This window comes from Benincasa hispida, unplaced genomic scaffold (assembly GCF_027475165.1).
Source record: "Benincasa hispida cultivar pf3 unplaced genomic scaffold, pf3_genome.v1.1 HicScf1570, whole genome shotgun sequence".
NCBI classification, from domain to species: Eukaryota; Viridiplantae; Streptophyta; class Magnoliopsida; order Cucurbitales; family Cucurbitaceae; genus Benincasa; species Benincasa hispida.
The window spans coordinates 1-8,509 of record NW_028325932.1 but is presented as its reverse complement, the minus strand read 5'-3'; the positions used below and the strand labels follow the sequence as shown (position 1 = coordinate 8,509).

The following is an 8,509-nucleotide window of genomic DNA, read 5'->3' as shown; positions in this document are numbered from 1 at the left end:
AATTTAATAAATTAAGTGGTAGGAATAAATGTAAAAAGGTCAACTGTGTGTGTACATATATACATCAAAATACTTCGTATATATGACATACATTATTTGTAAACATCATCCTAGTTGAATAAACGGTGTATGCATGTTAATCTATGCCTTGTTGCAATCTGATGCGGGACTATTCCACCATGAACAAAAGGATCAGACTCTTCGACACCTCATGCAGGATTTACGGTTTGTACCTTTTTTATTAATTCATAAAGATCAAATACTTACATTACCAGACTATACAATCCGTTACATGAAATGCACCAAAACCATAGCAACCTAATCGATGAGAAAAATAAATTAATTCCAAAAATCTTAGGCAAATCCAAAGAAGGTTTTTAGCCTGAACGTCATCATAAGATATTTCTACATCCTAATACATCCAATGTCAGATAGTTACTAAGAAGCACAATCCTGAAAAACACAGTATGTGCTCCATCCACGCCTTTGTAACTTTAAATATTCAGATTCGTTATAGACCCTCCAGTGATACTCCAACCTTCCATCAATTGGCTAATCCTAAATGAGTCATGAAGAGTATAACAAACGTACGTTTTCTCCATAGTGGATCAAGAATGGGATTAGAGGGATAAAAAATTGCTAATTCGTATAAGTTCATTGAATTGACCAACCAACATCTAAGTTGTATGCATTCTATGAACAGAAAGCAAACGACTAGGATTATTCAATCCATGAATACGATATCAAAGCAAACTCATGTAAATATCCCCTTATCAAAAAGGAAAAAAAAAAAAAAAAGATACTATATAACTTTATTGTACTAAACTAGAAAAACTATTTGGGAGTAATACAATATATCTAGTATATTGTGATTGTTTAAAAATCTTGATATTCTTATTGAAAAAATAGTGCATACTACATTGATCCCAAATTAAGTACCAAATGGAAAAAATATACATGAAGTAGTGAATATATGTGCATTTATTCATTGAATAAACGCCGCATGTATTCTTGTTACTTAAATATACACAAATGATTGTGAGTCAAAATTGGTATAGAAAAATTCGCAAATTCGCAGTGAATAAATTAAAAACATGAGAAATGGAGCATAAAACTTAATAATCAAGTACGTGTATGAAGAAAAGAGAATCTTGAAGGGATAAGGTTCCTAATTTGATTACCATTCGATTTTATATATATCGATTTCTTATACTCATAGTTAACATGAGCTTAGCTCAATTGACATAGTATTCGTACTATCGATTTCAAGATCAGATGTTTGATTCTCTCATCCTACACTTTAATTACAAAACCTTTGCAAAAAAAAAAAAGAAAAAAAAATCTTATATTTATAGTTTTCATATTTCCTAACACTTGAATTGTTAGCCAATTTTCAAAAACAAAAACAAGTTTTTGAAAAATATTTTTTGAATTTTTTAAAATTTGGTTTTGATTTTGAAAACACTCCTAAAATGTAAACTACAAAACATAGAAATGAATAGAAATGAAGTTTATAGGCTTAATTTTCAATAGCAAAAATTAAAAAATCATATAGTTTCTAAATAGGGCTTAAGAAATCTAAAATAATCTGAGATGAAAACTAATTGAAAAAATTGTAGTAATAACAAATATTGTGAAAATAAAAACATAACTGAAAGTTTGAGGATGTAATTAGAATTAGCACAATAATTTTCTTAGGATTTTTTGGACTAAACTAATCCATACAGTAAATATTGTTAATACTTTTTAAAGTTTAAGGTATAAAAATTACAACATTTATGTAATTTTACAAAATAATTTAGATTCCATTTTGTAACCATTTTGTTTTTTGTCTTTGTTTTTGAAAATTAAGTGTGGAACACTACTTTCACCTCCAAATTTATTCCTTTCTTCTCTACTTTTCACCAATGGTTTAAAAAACCAAGACAAATTTTGAGAACTAAAAAAAGTAACTTTCAAAAAATTGTTTTGTTTATGAAATTTAGCTAAGAATTCAACCATTATACAGAAAGATACAAATTATTATAAAAAATGTGGATGAAATATATTTCACTTTTAAAAACAAAAACAAAAAACCAAACCCTTTATAAAAATAAAAGTTTGCTTTAGAAATTGATAAATTCACATCCGGAAACTTAGAAACACCCTTGCTAGTTTAACGCAATATAATGTGTCGTTGAACTAAAGAAAAAAATGTGAATGTACTTTAAAGTTAGCAATTCCAATAATTCGGTGAGGTCAGTCAAGTGATAATATGGTTTTATTTATTTTATTACATTTTTTAGGAATAATTTGTTCTTAGAACAAAACAATCAAAGACTCGTAAATTTACGTATTTGTACACACAAAGAACGACGACTTTTACAAACCACCTCATAACAATTCTATTCAATTAATTTCGGATAAAGTTAAATTTACAAGTGACACTAGCTTTTTAGAAATGATCTTTTTTTCTTTCTGTTTTTAGGTCAGTTCAACAGAATGATTCAAACATTTGACCTCATAGTTTGGTTAAGATAATACGAAAATGAAAAAAGACGAAGGAATCAAATTGAATTTGGTAAGGAGGTGTATGGATTAGTTAGTATAATTCTGTTTTTGGTTGAATATGGAAAAGAAAAGGATAAGTTTTTCTTTAGTGAAGATGGCTTTTGAAATCTAAGGGTTAGATTCTTTGATTCCTTCATCCTTTGGAAAGAACAAAAAGAATCTGCCAACCACACCATACACTGAAGAAAAAAGAAGAAAAGAAAGCAAAAATTATGTAAAGAGAAAGAAAGGAAAAGAAGAAAAGAAAGAGCCATTTAGGTTCCTCTTTCAATCAGGAAAAGAAATATCCATAATGGCAAATCAAAATTATTTCTCAAAGAGCATTAACAAAGTGATTTGATGATGGCTTTTTTGTTTTTGGTGGGGCTTACTAAAAGCCCAAATGGGAATCAATAGAGAGGAAAACAGCAAGATAAAAACAAACCTTACACTTTTTTTTTCCCATCTTTTCTCTCCTTTTAAGACTCTCTCCCCCTTCCATCTCTCCATCTTGCTTTTGTGTCTTTTTTTTTTTCCTTTAGATTCTCTCATTCTTTCAAGTCAAAGAAGAATAAAACCATTCGAATAAAATAAGATAACGTGATACTTGCAAATATAACAATTAAATTTAATGTGTTAACAGATATATCACAATGCAAAATAGAATTTGCAGATGTACCTTAAATCTAACTCTCTGAGTCTATCGTTATAGACAGTAGCACTAATATAGGCTCTTATTAGCTGTATCTATCCTGGAGAATTGTCAAAAATAACACGTTTAAGTTTTTACTTTACAAAACTAGCATCTTTTTTTAAAACTCGTAAAAATAGTTTTTCTCGGTCCATCTCGGGCGAGATTGACCACAAAATTTTAGTTTTAAAAAAATCAACTTTTTCTTACTTATCAATTGTTTGGGGTTTTTTCGGTACATATCGCTAGATTATATACCAAGATTATGTACATCTCGGTGCTAATCTCGAGCAAAATAACACCGAGATTCTATATATTTGAGATTTCTTAGTGAAATTTCGAGCATAATTAACATTGATATCCATATATTTGAGTTTTCTTGGTGAAATCTCAGTCAAGATTAACACTGAGATTTTATATATATCCCAAATCTTATCCAATTTTTCAAAAAATTTGACATTTTCAAAAAATTTAAAAATGTTGAATCAATTTATTGATAATTGGAAAATCCATTTGCAAATTTGGAAATTCATATAATTTTGAAAACATAATTTATGCTAAAGATTTGAAAAAGTAAGTAATAATTTGATATAATATTTAGTAAACATAACCGAGTATAGAGAAAATTTGAAAAAAAATATAAGATTTGGGGAGATTACATAAAAAAAAATTAGCAAATCTTGTGTGTAATCAACATGTACTGACAAGACCCAAAACGACCGATAAGTTAGAAAAAGATGATTTTTAACTAATTCTCTATGGGAGATAGATCGAGAAAAACTATTTTTACGATTTTTCAAAAAGTATGCTAGGTTTGTAAGCTATTTTTGACAACTTCGCATCTATTAGTAATAAGACTAATGATATCTCTAGTAGATTTAACTATATTTACGATTATTGTATACTAAAAGTGGTGTGTAGTGTAATGACCTAAAATGAAAAGAAAAGTTGGTATGAACGTAATATAATTAGGAAGAAATAAAATAGAAAGAAAAAAAGTCACAGCTCATGAGCATATATTCCCTTCCAACATAACATTACCCCACAATGTCTCCTCCAGATATGGAGTGAGAACATCGGACATTGCAACAACCAAAATATTAAAAATTCTTCATTTTATTTTTACTTTTTTTTTATGATCATATAAAGAGGACTACAAACCAAACACAGGCTTCCTTGTAAGGATATTCAAAGAAATTATCATCAAATTGAATTATTATTATTATTATTATTCTTTTTTCTTTTTTAAATAACCCACAAAATCCCTTCTTCTTCTTCTTCTTCTTCTTCTTCTTCTTCTTCTTCTTCTTCTTTTATTACCTAAACACCAACAAAAAAGACCATAATTATGCAGAATCATCAGCACATGAACTTGGTTTTGTCTACTGATGCAAAACCGAGGCTTAAATGGACTCCTGAGCTTCATGAAAGATTTGTTGAGGCTGTCAATCATCTTGGTGGAGCAGATAGTTCAGTTTTTCTTTTTTCTATTCTATTTAATCAACATCATTTCATTTTTTTTCTTTTTAATTTCTGTTTCATTAATTTAAACTTTTTTGTATATAAATGATTGCAGAGGCCACACCTAAGAGTTTGATGAGAGTGATGGGAATCACTGGCCTTAGTCTTTACCATCTCAAGAGCCATTTACAGGTTTTTCCTTTCAATCAATTTCTATTATGTATCATATCATATAGTTATAAAATCCCTCATATTGTTTATTTTCGATCAGAAATACAGGTTGGGTAAAAGCCAGCAATCTGAAACCAATGCCCATCTCAAGCTTCAAGGTTAATTATAATTACATTACACTTCATTTAACCCTTAGTTTTCCCTTCTGATTATTAACCTCTCTCTCTTTTTAATTTTTTTTTTTTTCACTTCTTTGATATTGAACTTCAAAGAGATGCAGAGAAAAAAAGGTGGGCATTTTGATGGGGAGGAAGAAAACAAGGATAGGATTCAAAATCATAACGAAACAGAGTAAAAACGCCATCCACTGTTTTGAATTTCCACTTCAAATGGCTTTAGATTTTGCTTTTTGTTTCACCCAAAAGAGGAATTGGGTTTCAAAATAATCTTATGTTTTTCGTTATTTGGGTTGGTAATTGAAGGAACATGAAGATATCAGAAAGCTCTACACAATGCAATTAGAAGTACAGAAGAAACTGCAAGAACAAATAGAGGTACAAAGGCATTTGCAGCTGAGAATCGAAGCACAAGGGAAGTATTTAAAGACAGTATTAAGAAAAGCACAAGAGACGTTGCAGGGTACGGATGTTGTTCTGAAGCACTTGAAGAGGCAAAAGCAGAGCTCTCTCAATTGGCGTCAATGGTGAGCTTCTGGTTTGTCAGAGCTCTTCTATAATCAGAATTGACTGACTCAACAGAACTTAATTTCAAAGGTTTTGAAAGAGTGGGAAGAAGAATGTGTTCCATTGAAAGCTCTTTAACGTCTTCAGAGACATCAGAAGAGCCCCAATCACGAGGAAGAGAAAAGGAAAAGAAAAGGAAAAAGAACAGAGTAGCTCTGTTTCTGAGGGAGATTGTAAGAGATTAACAATGCATAAAAGTGATGAGGAACACGACGAATTCAGAATGATCGACTTGATGATTCACAATTTGACAATACTGCAATAGGAATTGCATCACTGTTGATCGAGTTTCTTTGAAAAGGGGGTCTTGAATGAATATGTGAAAGTATGGTGCTGAAAAGTTGGCATTTGCTTGTAAAATGTGTAAATGGGGTATTGTACTATTTATATAACGCATGTTTTTCATTTCGTAAGTAACATTTCAAGGTAAACCCAATGTTAAAATACATTATGTGTTATTTGCTAGCTAAACCATGTAAACATCAATATCATATAAAAGCAATTATGGTTTCATTTTAGTCATCTCTGTCGTTGCTCCAGCTTCCGTCGTCGTTCTTGCTTCGCACCCAACTCTACCTCTGCCCAGCTCCGTTCCAACATTCCAGCGCCCAGATCCTCCAACGCAGCTGTCGGCCAACCTTTGTAGATTTGTAGTCTTTCTTTTCTAGATCCATCGCCACCTTCAGGGGAAACCTACTGCTAAAGTCGTTCCAGATTGAATGCTATTCGTTGGGGTCTGACAAAATCTTTGTCACCGATCGAATCTGTTCCCCACTGATTATCAATTGGTCAGACCTGCGTGCACATACTCTCCATTTAATTGCTGCCGCCAATCAGATATGTGCAGTACTGTGGATAGCACCTAAAATGTAATTTTCTTAGAACCTCTAATCTCGGTCATTTATGATGTATAATTGTGTTTATAATATTTGTATTTATAGGATTTCGAGTAATTCATGCATTACAGAGCGTTCTGAGTTGTTGTTTTTGGGTTAATTTAGAACTATTAGGAGCTAAATAGAGCAACTGGACTTCAATGAGGGAGAAAATGACCAAAATGCCACCTAGGAAGCTTGGCACAGCGGCACTACTAAAGCGCCATGGATGACGCTATTTCTAGTAGTTGCACAAAGGTCGATCACTGCGACACTCTGGAGTTTGACAAAAGATGAAAGCACGTCGTAGCACTACCTCGGTGTTGTGACAAGTGCTCCATCCGAGGGCACGTGAAGGCAGGGAGAGCTAGACTTGGTTTTGGCCATTCTTGGTTTTATATATATATACATCTTCGATTTTGGTTCAAAGGGGAGGAGAAGTTAGGCAATTTACAGAGCACTAGGCTTGGTTGTGTCCATTCTTGGGCAAAGCACATGGGATTTCTTCATATTTTGCTTTGTAATTTTTATTTTGGCGTCAGGATTCATGTATTGATGAACGACTAAAGGTCCAAACGTCGATTTTGAGATTTATTGGGTGATTTTCTATGATTTAATGAAGTTATCATCAATTGTTCTTGAGTTCTCTATTTCTTCTTGTTTTATATTCCTTGATTGATCTTTTAGGACGAGCATGATAAGTAAGTTAAATTAACAGCTTAGTGATTGATACGTGTATGTTCGTTCCCCACACTATACATTGTAATTGTAACCTTGACATTTTAATTTGAGTAGCAATAGGTTTTAATTATACTTATGGTTCAATTGCTAGCTTTTCATAGATCACCTAGTAATGAAAGATAAAAAAAACCTAGGAAATGAAAATACATTAGGTTAGGATTAGCCAATTTGATATGATTTTCTAATTAATTCTGTGATTAGCTAAGTAAGTAGGTTGGCGTGATAATACTTAGTTGATTTAGGAATTGACATCTACGTTGATTTTCCTTAGGGAGCCTGTCTAGCTTTTCCAAACAAATGATTAGGCTCAGTAATTAGATAACCCATGAATCTTTGCATAATTAATCAATGAATTAATCCTTAGATAGCCTCATAATCTCTTAATTGGTGAAGGTATTTTGTGTAGTGATTTCTCTCTCTCCATCTATTTTACTTTACTACACTTTAATTTCCTGTAATTTAGTTTTCCGGTCAACTCAAACTCAACACCCCCTGTTTTTAATGCTTTTCAAAGACCAATTTAACTTAGAGAATTTTTCTCTTAGCTCTCTATGGTTCGATCCGGTCTTCCTACTAAGACTACTTGTTAGATGAAGTCCAGGATCAAGAATATAAATATTATTTGATTCATAGAAAGCCTCGAAAACTTTTCATGTATCAACCGTTATCTGTTTACAAATTCGTAGATCTCATATAAGATCTCTCGCAAACTGCTAACCAAGTCGACCAGACATGCCTCCTCTTAGACATCTAAAACCCTTCCTGGCATCTCAATTTCGGCTATACCTCGTTGCTATCATCAAATTTTGCCTGGAGACCATGCTTTTTGTGGAAATTCACCTTGTGTTGGAATCCAATTTATTTAGTCTTGGTTTGGCTCAATTTCACAAACTTGGTTCGATTAAGTTCACTTGATTTGGTTTGCCTATTTAGTCGGTTCACTTGTTTCAACTATTTCTTCAATGGTTCTTATGAAATAAGTCTATGAATTTCACATTTGCACGAATTGTAAACTACACGAGTATAAATTTGCTAATTTTCCTACCATTGGGTGCAAATATTGCCATAAGTGAGGCCATATTTTGGAAATTTATCCTAATCAACCACCTTGATCTTTGGATAGATCCACTAAACCAAGAAACTTATCTTAACCTACTTTACCATCTATTGTTGTTGTTGCCTCCACTTTCACTGAATCTTCTCTTCTTAAGTTCCCAATCAGTAACGTTATATATTTCCTTAGGCAGGTAATGTACTCCAACTCTTCTACCATTGTAGTCACACCAAGTAATTTTCGA

At 31.9% G+C, this 8,509-nt stretch overlaps 1 pseudogene across 1 annotated transcript; it reads left to right on the top strand.

Annotated features, from left to right (window-relative positions):
• Positions 1–4,398: 4,398 nt before the first annotated feature.
• Positions 4,399–5,962, top strand: LOC150030926 (myb family transcription factor PHL8-like; annotated as a pseudogene). Its single transcript, XR_016526361.1, has 5 exons — positions 4,399–4,689; positions 4,797–4,873; positions 4,953–5,010; positions 5,125–5,203; positions 5,335–5,962. The product of XR_016526361.1 is annotated as a myb family transcription factor PHL8-like (transcript).
• The last annotated feature ends 2,547 nt before the right edge of the window (positions 5,963–8,509 follow it).